Here is a 9,807-nt window from a genome sequence, read left to right as displayed (position 1 = left end):
GGCTCTTAACATCTTCATACATTGAAGGCGGTATGTGTCGGTATCGTTGTTTGAACGGTCTATCATCTTCTAAGAGTATCTTATGTTGTACTATGTTGGTATGTCCAATGTCGTAATCATCTTTGGAAAATATATCCTGGTATGATGTAATGAAATCTTTTCCACGTTGAAGTTGATCTGATGTTATGTTGTCGTTGGATATGTCTACCTGCTGTAATAATGGTGGTTCAAATTCTTTCTCTTTATTTAAAGGCTTATCTTGTATGAGTACAGGTTGTAGTTCAGCAATTATGGCGTTTGGTTGAATGGTGACTGTTCTTGTAGTGATGTTACAAATTCTGAGGTTGAACATGTCATTATGCTGGTATTTATAATCTATCAGTGATGGTTCAATATCTAAATCTGATGGTAATATAGATGACTTTGTTTGCTGCGTGATAGCAGATGTGGAGTGGTAAGGTAGTTCTTTGGTTGTCATGGCTTTGATGGATATCTGACTGTTTGGTGGTATAATGACTCTTTCATATTCAGCTGATTTAATTAATGCTAATCTGTTGTTCATCTTTCTAAGTTCTTTCTCTCTCAATAGTATACATCTAAATGAAGAATACCAGGGTGTTGTTAAATCTGAAGTTTGAAGAAATCGGTTGCCAAATCTATCTTTGTAATTATCCATGATGGTTGTCAGTATATTTGTTCCCAACAGAACTGGAACTTTGGAGTGATACGGACTATCTGGTACGACAAGTAGTATTGTTGGAAAATGCTGATCGGTTTCTTTCAGTTGAATGTTGGCCTCAATATATCCATGGTACGGCAATGAATTTCCATCTGCACATTCAATGCTGATAATCTGTTCTAAAGGTTTGAGTGGTGTGTCAGTAAAGTGCTGAGTGTAAAATTCATGAGCTATTGTTGAAACAGTGGACCCTGTATCTAGAAGAGATGAAGTTTCAATGCCATTGATGATAATTTTTGATTCAGTTGGTTGTCCACAAAGTCCTGGTGGTATTGTTGATTTGCATAAATTCTGTTGAATAGGGCTTTGTATGTTCATGTCGATCGGCTGCCCCTTGTCGATGACATCATCTAGTTTAAAGGTTTGCCGTTGACATCAGTGTTGGCTCGGCATCCTCTGGCAATGTGCGAGTCTCTTCCACAACGGTAACATGTAATCGGTTGAGCAGACTGATGTTGATTCTGACCAAAACCTCTTCCATTACCTCTACCATAACCTCTGCCATAACCTCTTCCATAACCTCTATCATAACCTCTACTTCCTCTACCACCTCTATTATATCCTCTACCTCTAAACTGATTAAAAGTCTCTTGGTACGGTTGTGGTTGTGTGTCTTGTTGTTGTTGATTTGGTTGATCTTCAAATTGTTGCTTATTATGTTGTCTAGATTCTAAGTGTTCAAGGCGTGTGTTTATCTGCTTCAGTGTTGTAACAAGTTCAGATTCCTCCTCTTTCTCATTCATGTCATTAGCAATGGCTTGTTTTGATGTTGCTTTCACCTTCGGTAGTTCATCCAGATTATGTTCTTTCTCAATCTTTCTCAAAGCTACACGCAAATGATCAAATGTCTTAAAGCGTTCCTTCTCATAGTGGCTAATATGCTTTATATCTGGTCTAAGTCCTTTCCAAAGCATGTCATGCATCATGGTATCTGCTTGTGGCTTACTGACTTTCCCTGAATGGATGGCTTTATCAAGTATTCCTTCCAAGCGACAACTCCATGCTGAAACATCCTCGGTTTCCTTCTGCTTTGCATTGTAAAAGTCACCCATGATAGTTTCAAGTTCATCTACATTGCCAAAAAGGCTTTCCATCTTGGTCATGATCTCAGTTAATGATGCATCTGTTCCTAAACGCATTGCTACTAATCCTGCTTCCCCACGCAAAGCTCTACGTATGGCTTGGATAATAGCTTCCTCTGAGTGGATCTTATCCTTCATGAGTCCAAGTACTTCATATTTCCAAAGTTCGTATGTTGTTTCACCTCCTTTCTTTTCACCACTACCAGAGAAAAGGTTGATTCTAGGAGGCTGAGTATAATGGGATGACGTTGTTGTTGATGGTTCCTTCTTAATAGGTTGCGTCTGTTTTCCCATCTGTAGTGTTTCTACTGCGTAAGACTCAATCCATTGTTGTAATGCCTCAGGTGTATCAGCCTTTGGTTTTATATGCATTTCCTTTAAGGTGTCGACAAGCTGTTGATATTCCTCGTCGGCCATGATGTCAAAATATGAATGAATGTATAATAAGATATCCTATATCTACAAGAAATATAATAAATATTAGCACCTACAAAAAAACAAAGTATCTACAATAAATAAAGAAAATAAGTATCCTACAAGAAATAGCAAATGAATGTTAATCACCTACAATAAAGAATGTGATTAAATTCCTAAAATGAATATCAAATGTATATATTAAGTACCTAAAATTAATATGAAAATAGAATTAATTACCTACAATGAATAAGAAATAATATTAAATACCTAAAATGAATATAAGCAATGTTAAGTACCTTCAATGAATACAAAAATTTATTAAGTACCTTCAATGAATACAAGAATTTGTTAAGTACCTTCAATGAATACAAGAATTTGTTAAGTACCTTCAATGAATACAAGAATTTGTTAAGTACCTTCAATGAATACAAGAATTTGTTAAGTACCTTCAATGAATACAAAAATTAAGATAATGAATAGCTGAAATCAATACAAATGTATTTGACAAACCTATATAAATCTATCTGGTAAATCTATATAAATTTATCTCGTACTCAAATTAGTCAAAATGAAAACAAATATCTGGTAAGTATATCCTAAAACACAATGCAATATGATATAACTATATGTATCACCAGTAATCTATGATGGATAAAGAAAACAAAATAATATATATACTATATGATAAATATGTAGCACTGAAAATTCAAGTAAAGATTAGTTAAAGTCCAAATATGAAACAAAATATCAAAATCTGAAATTAAATAATAATTAATAGATCTGAAATATCAAAGTTTAGTATTAAATCTGGTACCAAGGAACTAAACTAACTGTAAAAGAAGTTATGTATAATGATTAAATACAAGTATCAAAATACAGAAAGAAAAAAAAATAAAGTCAGCTATCTAATAGTATAGTAATCTGAAATTATAAAGTACAATTAATTTCAAAAAAAAAATAATAACCTAAGTATGATAAACACAATATGCAAAGAAAGACAACTCAATAATAGTGAAGATTATCTACCCTGATGAAAAGTAATGAATAAGTATATCAAGTATGTAAATATCTAAACACAAGTATGAATATATACAAATATGACACCAGTACTATGTATAAATAAATATGAACAAAACTAAAGTAAAGATTAGTTCATCAATAGATCAAAGTAAAGTAGATAGAATATAAAGTAAAGTTAAAGTACAAGTATAAGTATAAGCAACAGTGACAACAAATACAACTAAGGTTGGACCACAACACAACTATACTAAGTTTTACTGTGTAACCGAAGCCTACTGTGTAATGTAAGTTTTATATGTATGGGCTTGGGTTACTTACATCAAATCATATACCAAATATGTCTTCTCGTCTCAATCTATGAGTTCACTCAAATGTATCTATATATCGCTATCTATATCTGCTTCGCTTATAGACTATCAAGTGTATGACTGTATGCTTTTAAATGTGTATAAAAGTGTATTAATTTACATGCACTGCAATGCACAAAGTAGGGTAAGTGTCGGGCAAGGCAAGGGAAAATTTATTAAAATGTGAAAGGTCAAGGTCAATCACAGGTTCATATCAACATTCAATCATACATACGCACACGTAGACATACAAATAAAATAAATACACCTATACCCTTATATACTAAGTACAAGTACAAATGTATATGTGACTACCCTGTATAGCAATACACTATGTCAATAAATACTAAGTACACACGTACTAAGCTAATACCAAATCAAAGTATTTTTTTTTTTCAAATATGAAAAATAATCTAAGTACACTTTCTCATAAATAATACCAAATCAGTACAACAGTATCTCACTATTGATGTGTATGCGTGTTAACAAAGTGTAAGTGAATGACAAGAACAAACACAAACAGATATGTAACACCTACCAATCAATAGTACACAATGTAAACAAATAAAAAAAAAAAATGGCTAAGTACAAAACACAAAAGTCAAGTGTAAATACCAGCTGGATTTTCAAAAAATTTCTAAGTTTGGACAAGCAGACCAGTTGTCAGTATTATTCAAACAAAGAAAATTTATAAACAGTACAATAATATACAATATCAACACAAAACATGCATGATAATGGCCAATTTCAAATTTTGGATGTTTTCAAAGTCAATGTTTTTCTTCAATAGTGGCTTTCTGATACCAAATATTTACAAAATATTTATATAGAGTGTAAACTATGTGTATATTCTCACCATTTCATTACATAAACAATGTATACAACAGCAAATAGTCTGTACAATAAACGATTTTCACCAACGTGTTGAATATTTTCGACTGATTTTTCCAATCTTCCGATGGATGTCACGTCCTAGATCCTGACCTTCAGTGAGGCTCCAACAGGAAATATGTCGTTGAACGTCTAACCTACTAGTGGGCGCCAAATGTAATAGGGTTCTTGTGGCGAATAAAAGGATTCGTCAAGTTTAATTATTCATTTATTCATACGACATAAATAAATCAACCCTGAAAGTACACAAATAACAAAACGTAAATACATAGACAGTACAGTGTACAAAGGGATATAACTCTAAATCATAAAACGGAAAGTACATGTATAAAATACGATAAACTAGCTCTTTTCTGTAAGAATACAACCAATACTATTTAAGTGTATATTATAATTATATGAATTCAATCAAACTCAATTATAAACCAAGTCAGGATTAATTACTACATATGTCCAATTGTATTACGCTACTCATTCATAGATTTATGAATGAACTACAATTTCTTACTATAATGTTTACATGTAATAATTGACATACAGGTAACTACTATTCACAAGACACAAACAATACATATACTGAACTAAAATTAAATAGGCAAACACAGACAATACAGTAAACTAAAAATACATGTAACACTGATCTTACCATGTATATGGTACAAAGGTCTATCTCCGTATTTGGAAACATCACCAGATCAATAGAATATGAAGATATTCTGGTCCTGTTAAAAATACAAATATAACCTACATAAGTCTAATGAACTAACTATATCAGCATAGCATTTATATAAACAATAAGTTTAATGTTCAGAAAACATTACTTTGGACCTTTTATAATAATAAAATAACTGTACCAATACATGTATCATTAATATATCTATGATATATTATTGCTCTGAGTTCATGAAAATACTTCTTTAAAATAAAATATCTATCATCCATGCACAATCATTCTGACTTATTCAAAATACATTTTCTCTCAGATTCAAACTAAAGGAATACTGTGCAAATATTAAAGACTTAGAAATATTAGTAACTGACCTGATTAATATGGAATAAGTGTCCAGAATATTTAACTATACAACTATTTTAAATATGGCTGCTACATGTAAAGCTTTCTCTCAAGGTATATCAAAAAGAGTGGCAAAAACTATGAACTTAATGACTGTGACCAATAGTAGACAAGATAATATGACACATGACTGACTGACTAATGAACCAGAAAAATAGAGTAGAAATGTACTAAGAAGATATAAGAGAATAGAAGAATTGATGAACTCTTAATAAACATATAATAAAACTACTTATTAATATTAATTATTCTAAAAGAAAATAAATATTAATGCTAAACACTCTACCCGTTGATTTACTATGAAAATTCAGTACGAAATAAAATATTCCGTTTTCCACTATAAAAGTAGCTGCAGAGCAAAATGAAAGCATATTGAACCATAAAAATTCAACAGGCCAGATTAGGAGAAGTGATCCAAGGTTGTACTGGATAATAATATTTGTATATAACTAAAAAAAGAACTTGGCAAAAATTATGTTAAAAACTTGTCTAGTAAAAGAAGATATATGGCAAATTTTTACTGAATTTATTACAAATAGATTCGATCGCTTAATTTATTTCTAAATAAAATTCACAGTACCAAAGGTTAATATATATTTGTATTTACAGCTATAGGTTTTAAAAACACTTTTTGTATCAAAAAGATCGTTTAAAACTTGAACTTGGAGATCATCCCAGGATAGTTTTGGGGTTTGTGTTACTTATTTTCAATTCGATGTTGTGTTTTATAATACTGTCTTTATTGAGTTGTCATCGTTTTCATGTTCGTTTTTCCTATCAGTTACTTTTTGCCATCAATACAATAATACAATACAAAGTTTATTTACGTCTCACCATTAATATTACAATACATAACATAATACACGAATACATATAATAATATAAAATATTAATGCCATTCTAAAAAGAATTATGAGAGACGGGATTAAAATATATATATGTATATATATTGAAAATTAATAATTATAAATATCACTGTACAGCTAGATTAAAAATTTACTTTTTATATTTACATTTTAAAAAAAAGTTAAAAAAAAAAAAGTTTAACGATATAAAAATCGACGTCTTCTATCTAAAATAAATTTGCAGATTTTGGCACTATAAATAATAATACTATCACAGTTACTGGCTAGAACAATAGACAATTTATCCAGGTTGGAAAAATTTAAAAAGTTTGAGTGTTCTTACAGAATAATTTTAAAAAGTTCATTTCGCAGATCATCGTACAACGGACACTCTAACAAGACATGTTCCTCAGTTTCAACAATGTTTTTACAAGTTTCGCAAGTCCGTTGTTGCACGGGTAGCCTCTCAAATCGTCCAGTCTCTAGGCGGCTTGCCATCATCGACATACGAGTTTGGGTGTCCCTAACTGATCTTTTAATTAAGTTTGGCAATTGTAGCATTATGTTCTAAACGATAAGAGAGAATTTCTAACCGCAATTTTGAAGGAATGTGATCAATATTTCAGAACTATTACTAAGGATATGATTTCTTAGTTTGTGTGCAATCTCAGCGGTTTCTCGGACTTTTAAATTGAATTCTTCGTTCTAATTATTCAAGCTTATTTTATTTAACTTATAAATTCATTGTGTATAATCGTTTTGGAAATTGTTTTCCTTCTCATAAACCAATATAATGTTTCTTACCCAAGAATAAATGGCAAAAGAAATGTTAAAACCCCTCTCTGATCCTCTATCATGGAACATGTAAACATATTGGCTCCTTTACAAAACATTCATTAAAACTGAGAGCAGAAGCCTTATAATTTTTTCCATGTGTTTATTTCTTATAAAATTATTACTTCTTTGCTACATTACAGTAGGCTTATGTTGGTTTTTTTGTTTTTTTTTTCTTTTCTTTTTGTTGGCATAACAGATATCTATGATTGCTATCTCATGATTCGGAACCGATCAAATGGAAAATTAATATAGATAAGAATATTTTATCTCACGGACCTTATATTTTTGAAGAAGAAAAAAAATGCAAATGAGTTGAAACGTTCGGAATTTTTTCTTGTGTAATCCGGGAACGGGAAATGTGTACAGAGTTACTCCCCCTGAGTCTATTCATGGCAACATCAAAACAATTCATTTTTTGAATCATGTAAATACTTATAATATGTCTTCAGGTTGAAAACAAACAGGTAATTATTGAACACATCGAAATGATAGGCATAGGGTAACAAATGCATTAGATATGTGTGGGTCGCACCTCATAGAATCAATTTAGAAGGACTAAGCGTGTTGCACGAGTTATTATTCTCAGTACAGTGAACATGTGATCAACATTAGTTATAGTACCGTCTTTCAGCGCTACGTTTGTGTACATTTGTTAAAATATTCATTTTTTTTTCCAGTTTGCAATGTTCAGTGTTCTCCCTAGATATTTGTGAATTTCTCTCACCTCAGGGTACCTGTTACTGTACGTGTTACTGTTACTGTTAGTCCAAATAATAATGAGGTATCAGGTCTGTTCACGCCCAATACACTTTTGCACCCTACACGTTCGCACCCAATTTAAAACAAATTATAGTTGAATAATTAGAAAATCATGATTGTTGTTTAAATTGCTTTCAAATTTGATGTAAATTCTGCATATGGACCATAATTTGCTATTGGGCTCCGTTTCCTATAACTATAGAAAAGTGATAAAATGTGAATTACTGTAAGAAAAGTTGTAACTACATCTAAAGATGCCATTATTTTTATCAACATACAAGTGTATGCTACTCTTCCCTAGAAAAAAAATTGAAATATACGAATTTCAAAGATTCTACAACCGTATTTTTGTGTCATTTCTCGCGTTACTTTTTGCTTCCGAAGAGCATAACGCTGACTGATTTATAGATAATCGTCACCGGCAAATTCGTAACTTTTGCTTTCAAATAACAAAGAACATCGACCAATAAGAATAGTGAGAAGAAAATGCCGAGAACTATAAGTATTTATGTAGCAGATGTAAGAACAGTGGCGTGATTTTTGTGTCCGATTTCGTAACGCAAATTTTAGATGATGTAATCTGTTTTGTTGTAATAGAATTCTTAAAAACAATATGCAAATATGAACTCTCGCGAGATGTTCGAACAGGTAAATCAGAGATGATTTACATTCTTGTTTTGATCTTCGTAATAATTAAGTAAGAAAATGACGTTATCGTTATGCGTTACATTTCACACGAAACAGAAGTCCAGTTATTTATTAAAATTGTTTTTGTCCTTAAGTTCTGATCATTTCCGGTCATAAGTGAAACATGTGACTAACATGTGATCACGCCCTTACAGCCGGACATACGATATACTGATTCTAAACATTGTTTTTGTTTCCAACGGGATGTTAACAAACATAATCTGTAGACTTGTTTCGACTTGTTTAAAAAAGGAAAATACAATTTTCAAAGAGATTGCGCCGGGGGTCTATTATTTTTCCTATGTGCATAATGTTACATACGATCTTGGTTGAAAATAAATGCCCAATGACTTGACAAAATCGATTTCAGATTTGACCGACGTTTAAACACACTACGTTTCCCAATAACGATGTAAAGGGTCCTTGGAAAATTCAATCGAAATTATGTCTCTTACCATGGTGCCGATGTTCGTTGGATTGATTTTGCTTCAGCAGTAAATATTACTGGATATTTTAGGTGAATAAAGATAATTAAATGAAAAATTCATGTCAATATACCGTTACACTTGGAATGCACAAAGTTGGTAACTTTGTCACAATTTTTAATTATTTTTTTTTTATTCATGTTCTGCAAACACTTTTCAGAAACGCAATAAACTTGTCAAAGGAAAAGTAAACTTTTACCAGGCATGACTTGAAAGGAAGTACTTGATTGATTTTAGCCCACTAAAGTAGGTTAAAATGTGGAAACCATGTAGATGGTGTACAGGTCACAAATATCACATGGTGCCTATTTTAAAGATTTTAATTCCAAGTTAAAAGTTTTTTTCTTTACTGGATTTAAAGAATTTTACATTGCCAATGATTTGGAATAAATTTTATATAACTGGAATTTCAAAACCAAATAAAAATATTTTTTTTTGGCCAAAACATCAAGATACAACGATTATGGTATCCTGTATCAATGAAGAAAATATGGAAAATTCTGAATAAATTGTACTAATTGTTTTCAAAACAAGCACATGTTTAGGAGTTTTATAATACTGTTACATTTAAGATGGATTTTAAGAAAAAGTATACTGTTCAGATTATTTTAAGCAGATTTTGCAAT

The 9,807-nt window shown here is 31.1% G+C and overlaps 1 protein-coding gene across 1 annotated transcript in view; it reads left to right on the top strand.

The window, feature by feature from the left end:
• Window positions 1–7,623: 7,623 nt before the first annotated feature.
• Window positions 7,624–9,807, top strand: part of LOC143042393 (anoctamin-4-like) — a 56,934-nt gene continuing 54,750 nt past the window's right edge. Inside the window, exon 1 of the mRNA XM_076214670.1 lies at window positions 7,624–7,714. The gene's annotated coding sequence lies outside the window, so the exon portion shown is untranslated. The remainder of the gene's footprint in view (window positions 7,715–9,807) is intronic.

The sequence above is a fragment of the Mytilus galloprovincialis genome, chromosome 8 (assembly GCF_965363235.1).
Source record: "Mytilus galloprovincialis chromosome 8, xbMytGall1.hap1.1, whole genome shotgun sequence".
Lineage (NCBI taxonomy): Eukaryota > Metazoa > Mollusca > Bivalvia > Mytilida > Mytilidae > Mytilus > Mytilus galloprovincialis.
Note: the sequence above shows the minus strand (reverse complement) of the source record. Positions and strands in the feature narration are given on the sequence as shown.